This window comes from Ruditapes philippinarum, unplaced genomic scaffold (genome assembly GCF_026571515.1).
Source record: "Ruditapes philippinarum isolate M1 unplaced genomic scaffold, ASM2657151v2 ctg3389_1_1_1_1, whole genome shotgun sequence".
NCBI classification, from domain to species: Eukaryota; Metazoa; Mollusca; class Bivalvia; order Venerida; family Veneridae; genus Ruditapes; species Ruditapes philippinarum.
The window spans coordinates 29,208-40,573 of record NW_026852138.1 but is presented as its reverse complement, the minus strand read 5'-3'; the positions used below and the strand labels follow the sequence as shown (position 1 = coordinate 40,573).

The following is an 11,366-nucleotide window of genomic DNA, read 5'->3' as shown; positions in this document are numbered from 1 at the left end:
CTTACTCATCCGTATTAACAAAATAAAACCAGTTGTAAAAGGAGATAGCGTTTAAAACATGGCGAGAGACTTACCTTATAGAAATTTATATACAAAGTCGATATTCTATTTTTTTAAAAAGAAGTTTTGTCGGTAGTTTTTATTAAATCGATTATTGTGTGTATGTACACACCGTACAATCAAATGGGCAGACAGCTGTTCCAGCGTCCACAGCTGTACCAGTATATACATGTCGGCGCGGGGAATACAATTGACGTACGGTAAGTATTCATCTATTTTAAACATATCCGAACTGTTTTCGAGTAAATCAATGTTATGGATTCATAGTCAATATCTAAAGGAGCATGCTAACAAATTTCTGGCCCTGTGCAAGCTTTACTTCACATGAATTTTGACTGAAAATAACCACACTATCCGATGAGATGCGGTATTTTTAGTTTGAAGTCACAAAAACATATATTTTCTCATGATAATTAATCCTTTTTTCACACGATTCGTTAACGTCAACATTTCGTCATTAAACATTCCAAACCATACATTCAAAAAAGCTTTTCTGTTAAAGTTATAAGGTATTTAAGTTTGTGTGTCATCAAAATTTTAGTAACGTTATCAGCTGTTCGCCTCTTTTTAACGATAACATCGACAGCAATTTATCGGCAAGAACGAATAACGCTGAAAGCTGTTCAAAGAAACAATTACATGTATTTACAACAGCGCTTTTGTCCTACAGTAACTAGGAAAGAGTAAAACTTTTTTGTTAATTAAGAATATTACTTTATTCATGATACTTTCTAATTATATTATTTTTATTATTACTTTCTATTATTTGTTATATCTTAGCTTAGAGACCTTGATCTCCATTTACCGCACTGTATTTCAATATAAAAAGGTAGCAAAACCTATTAAAGGTACTCCACTAAGGTTTTTTGACATGACGGGACTGGAAATATTTTTCTGAGATTATTTCTCCATTTGATGTAGATCTATACTAATAACTTATATGCAAAATTTCCGATCATTAGCTTGCTCCGTTTTTCTAGAATATTATAAAAGTGAAAAAATGACCCAAAATTGAAAAGAGTTTAAACGCTTTTCACTCAAATCGGACTATGAATAGCACAAACATATGATTTTCAATGTATTTCTCCTATATTTCTTGGTTATATTTTATTAATATTTATGTTTTAGTGCTCATGTTTTTTATGAGTTAAAAATAAAATTTCATGTTTTTAGGCTTATAAACCTCAGTGGAGTTCCTGTAATAGGTTTATGGAATGTTTAAGTCAAAAGGCAAAGGCATATTTAACGCTTAATATTCAGTCTTGTAAATGAAGGCATCCATCAAGTGTTATTATAAATAAAATATAATTCATATAATGGACAAGTCCTATGCAGTGAATGGCTGTGTAACCAAAATTATGAGTGCATGGAAAAACATGTTGTTATTTATCCTTGAAATCTGTTTTAATATATAGTGCAATAGAAATAATAACCATTCTTAAAAATTATACATGTACAAATTTTTATTTTTTAAATAAATCATTTTACATGGCAGACATCTCGGGTTACACATCAATTTACTGCATGGGACATGTCTACTATATGCCATTATTTATTATAACACTTGATGGATTTAGTTATAATACAGAGTATTCGTATTAAGCGTTAAATTTGCCTTCACTTTCTTTGAATTTAACATTTCGGAAACATATTAATAGATCTTGCTACCTTTTTATATTATAATAATAAAAATAATAAAAATAATATCTTTATTTAAAGAAGGTTATACATTATTAACATACAATAACAATCATATATATCTTATTTCCAATGTGGCCTTCTGAAATAGAAAACAACAACAACAACAACAGGACATGCATAGGAAGAAAAATGAATGTATAATATGTAATTTTTAGAATATTACAACTCATATACTTTCTACAGACAATTTGTTTTAACATATACGTATATTGCATCATTCGTTCGTTTGTTCATTCGTTCGTTCATTAATTAATTAATTAATTAATTCATTCATTCATTCATTCATTCATTCATTCACTTCACTCACTCACTCATTCATTCATTCATTCATTCATATGAACAATATCAATATTGAAATACAGTGCGGTAAATGGAGATATAGGCCTCTCAGCTAAGATACAACAAATGATAGAAAGTAATAATAAAAATAATATAATTAGAAAGTATCATGAATAAAGTAATATTTTAAATGAACAAAAAAAGTTTTACTTTTTCCTAGTGACTGTAGGACAAAAGTTCTGAAAATTGTTTCTTTGAACAGCTTTCAGCGTTATTCATCCCTGCCGATGAATTGCTGTCGATGTTATCGTTAAAAAGAGGCGAACAGCTGATAACGTTTCTTAAATTTTGATGACACACAAACTTAAATACCTTATAACTTTAACAGAAAAGCTTTTTTGAAGGTATGGTTTGGAATATTTAATGACAAAATGTTGACGTTTACGAATCGTATGAAAAAAGGATAAATTATCATGAGAAAATATAAGTTTTTGTGTCTTCAAACTAAAAATACTGCATCTCATCGGATAGTGTGGTTATTTTGAGTCAAAATTCATGTGAAGTAAAGCTTGCACAGGGCCAGAAATTTGTTAGCATGCTTCTTTGGATGTTGACTATGAATCCATAACATTGATTTACTCGAAAACAGTTCGAGTATGTTAAAAATAGATGAATACTTATCGTACGTCAATTGTATTCCCCGCGCCGACATGTATATACTGGTACAGCTGTGGACACTGGAACAGCTGTCTGCCCATTTGATTGTACGGTGTGATGTATGTGTGTTACTGATAAACGTTAATGATATCACGGCGGGTAGACGGTCACAAAGGACAATCGATCAAATAACTTGTCTGCGATCAAGTACATATCGCATTGTCCATTTTTTTTACTGCTTTAGTATATAACATAATCAAGATTCATTGTTTATCATACTGTAGATAAATCTAAGCGGAGTATTGCAATATTCTAAAAATTAAAAATGTTAATCCTTTTACATTATCGTTTACTCTTATATTTTTTCATTTGCTAATACTGGTTTGTCAGAATTTAATGTTTTTCGCCTTTTGGCAGACTTTTATATGTTCTGAAAATAGAGGAGGTACAATGTACATATATTTTTTTGTCGAATGAGTACCATTCTACATATAATTTTTGTCGAGTGAGTGAAAAACATATCTTTCAAAAGAAAATAATAGAAAATTAGCCTTAAGATAATCAATGATTTTTTATCATGTTTTATTTCAAGCAGTAAATATATGGACCACGCGATTGCTTAAATGATGTCCATGGGCACATGATGGCAACCTTCCCTATTTGAATAGAATATACATAATTATACTTCCAATGAAGTAAGTGATAAGACATTAATTTTCACAAATTAAAGGTTGTCTAAAACCATCAAAGAAACCATGAGTTTATGAATTATCCCTTACATTCCAGTTATTCAAATTTAAGTTTTCAATGCAGCTTTATCTAATTGTACATGTCTCTGATTAGCGCCGGTTTACGCAAAAACAATTGTTAAATGATACGCATGTGATAAAATACATAGTTGAGAAATCCGTTAAGTGTCCATTCCGACGTTGACATTTATAACTTATTCAAGCTACCGGTATTTTGAAACAAAAAACGGGTCTTAACACATTAATATATTTGTAGTCGTAACGAAATAACTGTGACCTAAAGGTTGATATGTTTCACTTGACTACGCCCCGTTCCCTCGCTTATTTGCGTGTTTTCGCCTCGCGACCCCACAAGGCGAAAAGTCGAGAATTAACACTTTAAAATGACTGGATGCACAGCGAAACCACGCTTATTAGCGGGAAGGGGAACGAAGTTTTATTTATTAAACTTCGCCCCCTCCCCCTAATTAGCGTGTTTTCGCTCCGCGTTTCGCCGTTATATTTCTTTAATCTCGTTCCGCGCCCCGTTGGGCGAAGTTTTATTTATTAAACCTTTGCATAAGCAAGTAATATTTTTGTAAAGTTTCGACATATTTTAAGGAAATTTTTAAGGATGTTTGAGTTAAATCGCATATATTCTATGAGAATTTGGTACATGTCTGCGTATACATAACTCTCTGAATCATACAATATTATAACTTTCGGATAAGGTAAATAAACTTTTCTCTCTGACCGTATATAAACTCATTTAACACCTCTAGTATTATCTCATTATCTCATTAATTCATTGTCCAGTATTTGTTACAACAGTTTTCAGCATTGGACATGCATAGATACTTACCATATTACCATACAAGAACAAATTTCAGTCATACATGTATTGTTTAATGAATGAAATGCAACATATACTCATCATAAACTATACTTTTTTCTAAGACTATCATGAATTTTAAATACATTAATGAAAGAAATGCAGCATTTTCAAACATTCTTTTGAAAATAATTTCTTTGATTTATATGGTTGTTTCCACATAGAGTAAGGAGTTGTGAAAGGAATGCTCACGAACTGTTACCACATAAAATAGAGGCATACACAATAGTTTTTATCATTCGTGTATTTAAAAATTGTTTTTTAGTCTCATGTTCATGCTTCAACCCGACATGTATTAAGATATGCTGAAGAATATTAATGTTAAATAAACTAAGATGAACATTTGAAAACAAGACATCTTGAAACAAAATCGCTGCCATGCAAAGTGTCTTTGTATTGTGTTGTTTTGTTTCGATGTTTTTTCTGGTTTTCTTTCTATTTCTTTCTTTCTTTCTTTCTTTTACAAAATTAAGCACTATGTCATTTAGTTTTGGCTTCTGTTGTATTGTACAGTGCAAATTAGATAATCAATTTTAGCAAATAATGTGCAGTGCAAATACAATACAAATGTCTTGATCTGTTTTCATTATGTTCGTTAAGGAATATCGCTTTACACAAAACAATTTAATTAAAATTTTGTTTCAACAAAACAAATAAAAAAGTCTTTATTTTTGTCTTTCTTCTAACGTAGACATTCGTGTTAAAGCAAGAAAATAAAACAATGCCGGAATAAGAAGTTAAATGATGTCATAAAAAGCGATTATCATTTTCAAAATATCAGCAACTCAAAAATAGCAGGGGCATACCTTGGCTTATTTTGAGTATACGCCAGTTACAGTCCCTTGGGCCAAAGTATCGTTACTACCAGGTATTTAGGGGGAATCTAAGGGATGAAAATAAAATAAAGTTTTGTATTGACAGATATTTGCATTAAGCATGTTAAGTTTGACGTGAATATTGCTTTCATTAAATAATCTAAAGGTAAATTACCATTAGGACAAACGATATGGTATGACCAAACGATTAAATGTTTAAGTGTAACAATAATCATAAGCATCAGAACCACACCCAAATTTTATAAATACGCGATCATTTAGGTCCCTAGAAAATAATAATTTTAGAAATGCATTATGTCAATATGAGAGAAATAATTGTTTTTAACATTTTTTATCTTAACTTTACTTTTTACAATTCATCCGATTTTTTAGTTATATTACACAGTTACAATACATGCTTTAGTTGTTCGGAATAATCTTGGCAAAACCTTAAAAATAAAGGTTGGGCGTGACTGCTTATAGCTCAGAGTTCAATGAGCATTGCTCTGTAGCTTTGTGAAATTCGAGGACGAATTTCAATATTGTGGCGCAGTATGTCACGGTTCAGAACTGTCCACTATTTAAGGGAGAAGATGTGTAAGCGGTCGGAAAGCTCAGTCGGTAGAGCCGCGGAACTGTTTTCCGAAGCTTCCGGGTTCGAGTAACGGTCAGGCTGCACATTTTTTATATGTATATGTATGCATATGTATGTATGTATGTATGTATGTATGTATGTATGTATGTATGTATGTATGTATGTATGTATGTATGTATGTATGTATGTATGTATGTATGTATGTATGTATGTTTGTATGTCTGTACAGATGAAACTATGATTAATACGTTATAGTTGTCATTATTTGCAGAAATGTGTAATATGAACAAGTGCAACATTCAGATACCTGTTTCCAAGGTCGATGTCACAGTAAAAGGTAATATGGTTTTAGGGAACGTAGGTGCATACCTATTGGATAATCATGAGACGAAACATTTGTAACGAATGTATTTTGTGAGTATGAAACACTTGTTTTTTGATATAATTTATATCTAGAATAATGTTTGTATAATTTAATGTTTAACTTAATAGAAGGAAAACCACATAAAGGATCCATATCATTAGTTGAATCTGCGTATTTTCAATAAAATGACTGTATCAAATAAAGAAACCTTATAATAAATAAAATCAAAGTCTATATAGAATCTATATACTTAATAATTTCTTTTGTAAGAGAGATTTTTATACTAAGTAAGATGATATTGAATTTCAGAAGTGCAATAATGAAAACTTATTTCCATGTAAATGTATAATGTTCTTGCGCATAATCCTCTTTGCTACAAATTTAACGAACTTTTGTTTACCATTTGGTTTTATTTTAAACAAAACCTACGCAGACAAAACCGCTCTTAATCTTATCTCGTACACAGTGTAGCCAATTTAAACTACATTTGTAACGCCAGTCACGAAGGAGACTACTTGTGTAACATGTGTTACATATGTGTAATGGAAATAAAACATATATCAAAACAATTACTTATCAAGTGCACATGAACATTTTGGTGTCACATATACTTACATGGTGTAAAAGGTCAAATTTAATATATATAAAATTAAGCAAAATGTTCATTACATTTTAAGCTTAATAGTATTGAAAATAACAAGTCAAATTAGTATCTTATATTGTTTAAATGAAATGACAGGTTTCAGAACGCAGCACTCAAGTACATACGTTTACATGGAATAATTTGATAGTTTCATTACTATATATGCATGCGTCCGACATAGATTTGTCAGCACTTATTCAGGGTAACAATTAATGAAATTGTAAACATAGCAAGATTGTTGTCGTGGTTGAACTTTTTTTTAAAGAATCGTTGTCCCAGTTATGCGCGTCAACAATGAAACATTTTTCTTATTGTCTTTATTTGTTATTAAATTCTTGTTTAACATAAATACAAACAAAAAATGGTATTTCCGTGTCCCACACTTTCAATTCAAAAATATTTACGTATAAGGAAGAATGATCGACGGTATTTTCCGGCCGATTGCAAGAGCAATCATCGTTGCTTTCAACGGCCCTGAGGCGTAACAAATATCACCACCGTGGATTTATTCTAACAATATTTTTTTGTGACGAAGTAGAAAGGAAGTAGATCTTAGTTTTGAGTGCGTTGTTGTAAAATATTGGACGTAATGCCGTTTAGATGTTTGTAATAAATCACGCAGATTTACGGTCTTCGTGATTATATTACTGCGCATCTGTACTCCATACCGTAGAATATTTTGTAACAATGCATTCAAGAACAAGATCTATTTCCTAAATGATTTTAGTGAAATATTGCAAAGCGGGTGGCTAAATAAATTCCGTTTATCAGTAAAACTGGACAAGTCGCCAACTGAACTGACCCAAAACCCAACCATGTCATGTGTGCGTATCCGTATTTAAACGTGAAGTCATTTAAATCTTTTTTTCACTAAATTGCCAATACAATTTGTTTGGCACGTCATACTTAATGCCACATACGATTCAATATATTAATATTTGACGACATGGCCGAGTGGTTAATTCATCAGACTTCTACTTTAAGATTGCCTGCCACGTGGGTTCCAATCCGTTAAAGGCGAGTCTTCAAGAAACTTCACATTGTCTAAAATACTGGCTTATTCAATGAACATGCTTAAAAGTGCCTCTTTGAAACATTTTAACCTCAAACACAATCAAACTAAAATAAAGTCTGTATTATCGTATAATATAAAAACGTACATCACTGTTATATGTCAGAACACCTAGCTAACGTCCCAAATTTAAAATCACAACACATGTCAAATGAGAATAATTGTTTATTGATAATAAAACATTTACTACATATTCATTCGCCTTTAATATCTGAATATTCAAATGAACAAAAATGTATGTATTTCATCGTTTGATAACGTTAAAAATAAGTGTTCAGAATGTTACGTGATTATTTTTATCGTTTATAACAAATTATGAATATAGTTATAAAGATTAGATGTACTATCAAATGAGCAACATTAATTAGAATGCTCATATGCCAACCAGATGGGAATTATGCCAAACATGAAGAATTAACTGTTATTGTATATAAGTGTACCGATTACACACGCACTTTTAATATGTTTATCTGTGCATGTGTAACTAACTGGGAATTGGTTGTTTTGCTCCATATCTATTCCTCGATTTTGCCCATACATATTACACATTTCAATAAATGGTCATGCTGTTACAGTGCATGTAACCTGGAATCATAAAAAGTGTAGAAGTGTCGATGATGTTGTCGTCTTCGTTATCGATTGCAAAGGCATTGCTATTGTTGCTGATGTTCAAAGAATAATGCGCAAAAATCATCTTTAATGGAGTCAATTGTATTTCTAACAGATGATATAGATCATTCTTAAAGTCTGAATAAAAATGTTTTAAACAAAGACAAATCCAATTGAAATATTGAATCCACATCGCACATAATTAGGCAAAACTCAAAAACCGTCCTAAGGCATGTTTGATACAAAATAATGTTCAAAATTATTTGTACAAAACAAATTTCACATTTTAAACTAAGAGGCTCATTTGAAAATATAACAATTGTTCAAAAAAATGTTTTATCCGAGATATTGAAAAAAGGAAAACAGATTAACAATAGATCAGAATTACAGGAAGAGCGAGTTGAAAACACTGAGTTATCTATTTTACTTGTTTGCACAAATGCGTTGCCTTAAGATATAACAATGCGCAGATAATATTTTTCTTTTAAACAGTATTTGTATTAGAGAAATTTATACTTCTCGTTTAACATTAACAAAACAATAAGTGTCTAAATATAGGAACATATTTTGTATTTAAGGAACACTACCAAATGTTAAAATCATAAAAAAGAAAACATGAAATTTGAAAATATTACATAGATTAACTGGGGCACTTAAAATGGAATGACAGAAAAGAATAATAAAGAAATATACTCAAAATGCAATTGAAAAATCGATAAATGCAAGTCTCATTCCAATTTGAATAAAACACGTTAACCCATTACTTTATATACACCCCTTTTAACGCCGTTTATCACACCCCCCCTTTTTGTTGTCTCTAATGGTGACAAAATGCCTTATTAAGGCCCACACACTTGTTTTTGTTTGAGAAATGTTGTTAAAAAAGTGACCCCTTTTTCGGCGCGGCCCCCAACCAAAAGATACATCAGGGGGTTGCCAGAAGGGATGTGCCCCTTCTGTTTGGGGGGGGGGGGGTTGAAGGGGCGGAGTCCCCCTCATCGCCAAGAAAATTTTGGACTTGTGAGAGGCTATAAATGACCCTAGATTGATCATAAGGTAACGTGTAACCAACGCTGAAAAGCATTTGACTCTATCTCAATCCATTGAGAAGTTGCAGCGCTTTGAAATCAATTTTGATGGAAAAGATCAACGCAAAATAGTGATTTTTTGGCAATTTTGAGATGTCCCCTTGTTGCCATGGTAACAGAAAATTAAAGCCTGAGCACGTTGTTTCAAGGGCAATGGTCCAGTAAACATCTGTGCCAAGTTTGATTAGTGTTGAAGCAGTTTTTATAGAATTATAGCAATTTGAACTTGTAACGGGAGACTTTTCAATGAAAACAGCCATTTTTCACAAAATGCTCATGAAGTAATGGGTTAAATGCTTTTCATTTTTAGATAATATTGAACTTTTCAAAATCGGAATAGTTATCAACCTCTATTAAACGGCATTAAACATAATTATTTCTAGTCACGTAGTCTAGTCTAAACAACCTAAGTAGAGTCCCTTAATCTTCATCTGAGCATCATCTGTATCTAAATAATTGTAGTGTACGAAACTACAACAAGTTAATTGAAATAAGTACTTTATGCCTAAAGAGCAATGTCATAAATCGCTACCTAACAAAACTGTAAAAAATATTCAGAAATTATCTTAAGTTTAGAGAGAGAAAAACAAAATAGAATGAATATACACACACGCGCTTAATACTCTCCCTTTATCCATCTTTGTCGGCATGACCTACAATAAAGAACATTAAAGTGTTTAAGTGAAGAAAATGTCTAAGGTTGCAAAAGAGTCAAAGAGGTATTAAGTTAATAGAAAACTTAACTTTTAATTGTATTGAATTGAATTGAAGGTTTCTAGAGAATGTTTTTATTCATCACTGTGTAAGCTTAATTGTAGACGGAAGTAGTTTTGGTTTGTTAGACTTAAGTCTTATTATATAAAAAGGTTTTTGGGGTATTTACACGTACCTTTACAAAAGTTTATAGATAACATTCAACATCATCAGTATACATACGGTACTCAAAGCTACACTGGATGATACCGCTGACGACGCTGTTGAAGAATAATGTAATACGGATGAGTCTAAAGTTCTATATCTATCTAATATAGTTCAAGAAAGATATGATGTACTTATGTCATAGATGGTTATCCACAATTTGACAAAATCAAAGGACAATGAACAGAGTAACTTAGATTATATACACATGGAAAAACGTAACATTTACATACATGAAATTACTGAAAATTTCGTAGAAAAATGTAAATACCACGTGTTATGTGAACCGTGATTTATATGACTAACATTAATGCCCATTTTTTGATAAAAACAACAACAAATTGATATATACTTCGTTGATTAGTTTCATTAAGAGTGATAAAGTTTGTTTCCCAAACTTTTTGAATCTGAACATTGACATCTCTTTATAAATAGCAGAAAACGGTTTTAAGTTGAAGCCAGAAATATTGTCTGCCCACAAGGTGCAAGTACAGTAATGAATTTAATTATTTGAGGTTTGGCAAAAATTCATCGAAATATGAAAAACGAAATTCAATATGTTATGAAAGTTTCTACTAAGTTCCTTTTAAAACAATGTTAGTGTCGAAATGAACTGAATGCTATCAGAATTAAAAATCCACCCCAAGTTGTGAATTTATCATTAAAATATTGACTTACGTTTCGCACACAATCCACTTGCAGCAACAAACCCGTCATTACATTTGCAAGGACTTCCAACTTTATCACAGCTAGCATTTAAACTACAATCCGAGACCTTTGTACAGTTTTGACGCTAAATGGAATTTAAAATAAAAGTTTTAATTGATAATAAAAACATTTGAAACAAGTTTAATGATTCTGAAATCTTTTTGAAAGTCCCAGTGACAGACTTATAAAAATTCATGTCAAATTGTCAAATAGTTAATAATTGGAATAGGTTTTTTT

The 11,366-nt window shown here is 31.1% G+C and overlaps 1 long non-coding RNA gene across 1 annotated transcript; it reads right to left on the bottom strand.

Annotated features, from left to right (window-relative positions):
* Window positions 1-9,388: 9,388 nt before the first annotated feature.
* On the bottom strand, window positions 9,389-11,208 carry LOC132750355 (uncharacterized). The gene is made up of 3 exons (XR_009628534.1): window positions 11,100-11,208; window positions 10,393-10,477; window positions 9,389-10,156 (listed from the first exon to the last, which is right to left on the bottom strand). It is a non-coding gene; the product is annotated as an uncharacterized LOC132750355 (long non-coding RNA).
* Window positions 11,209-11,366: the final 158 nt, after the last annotated feature.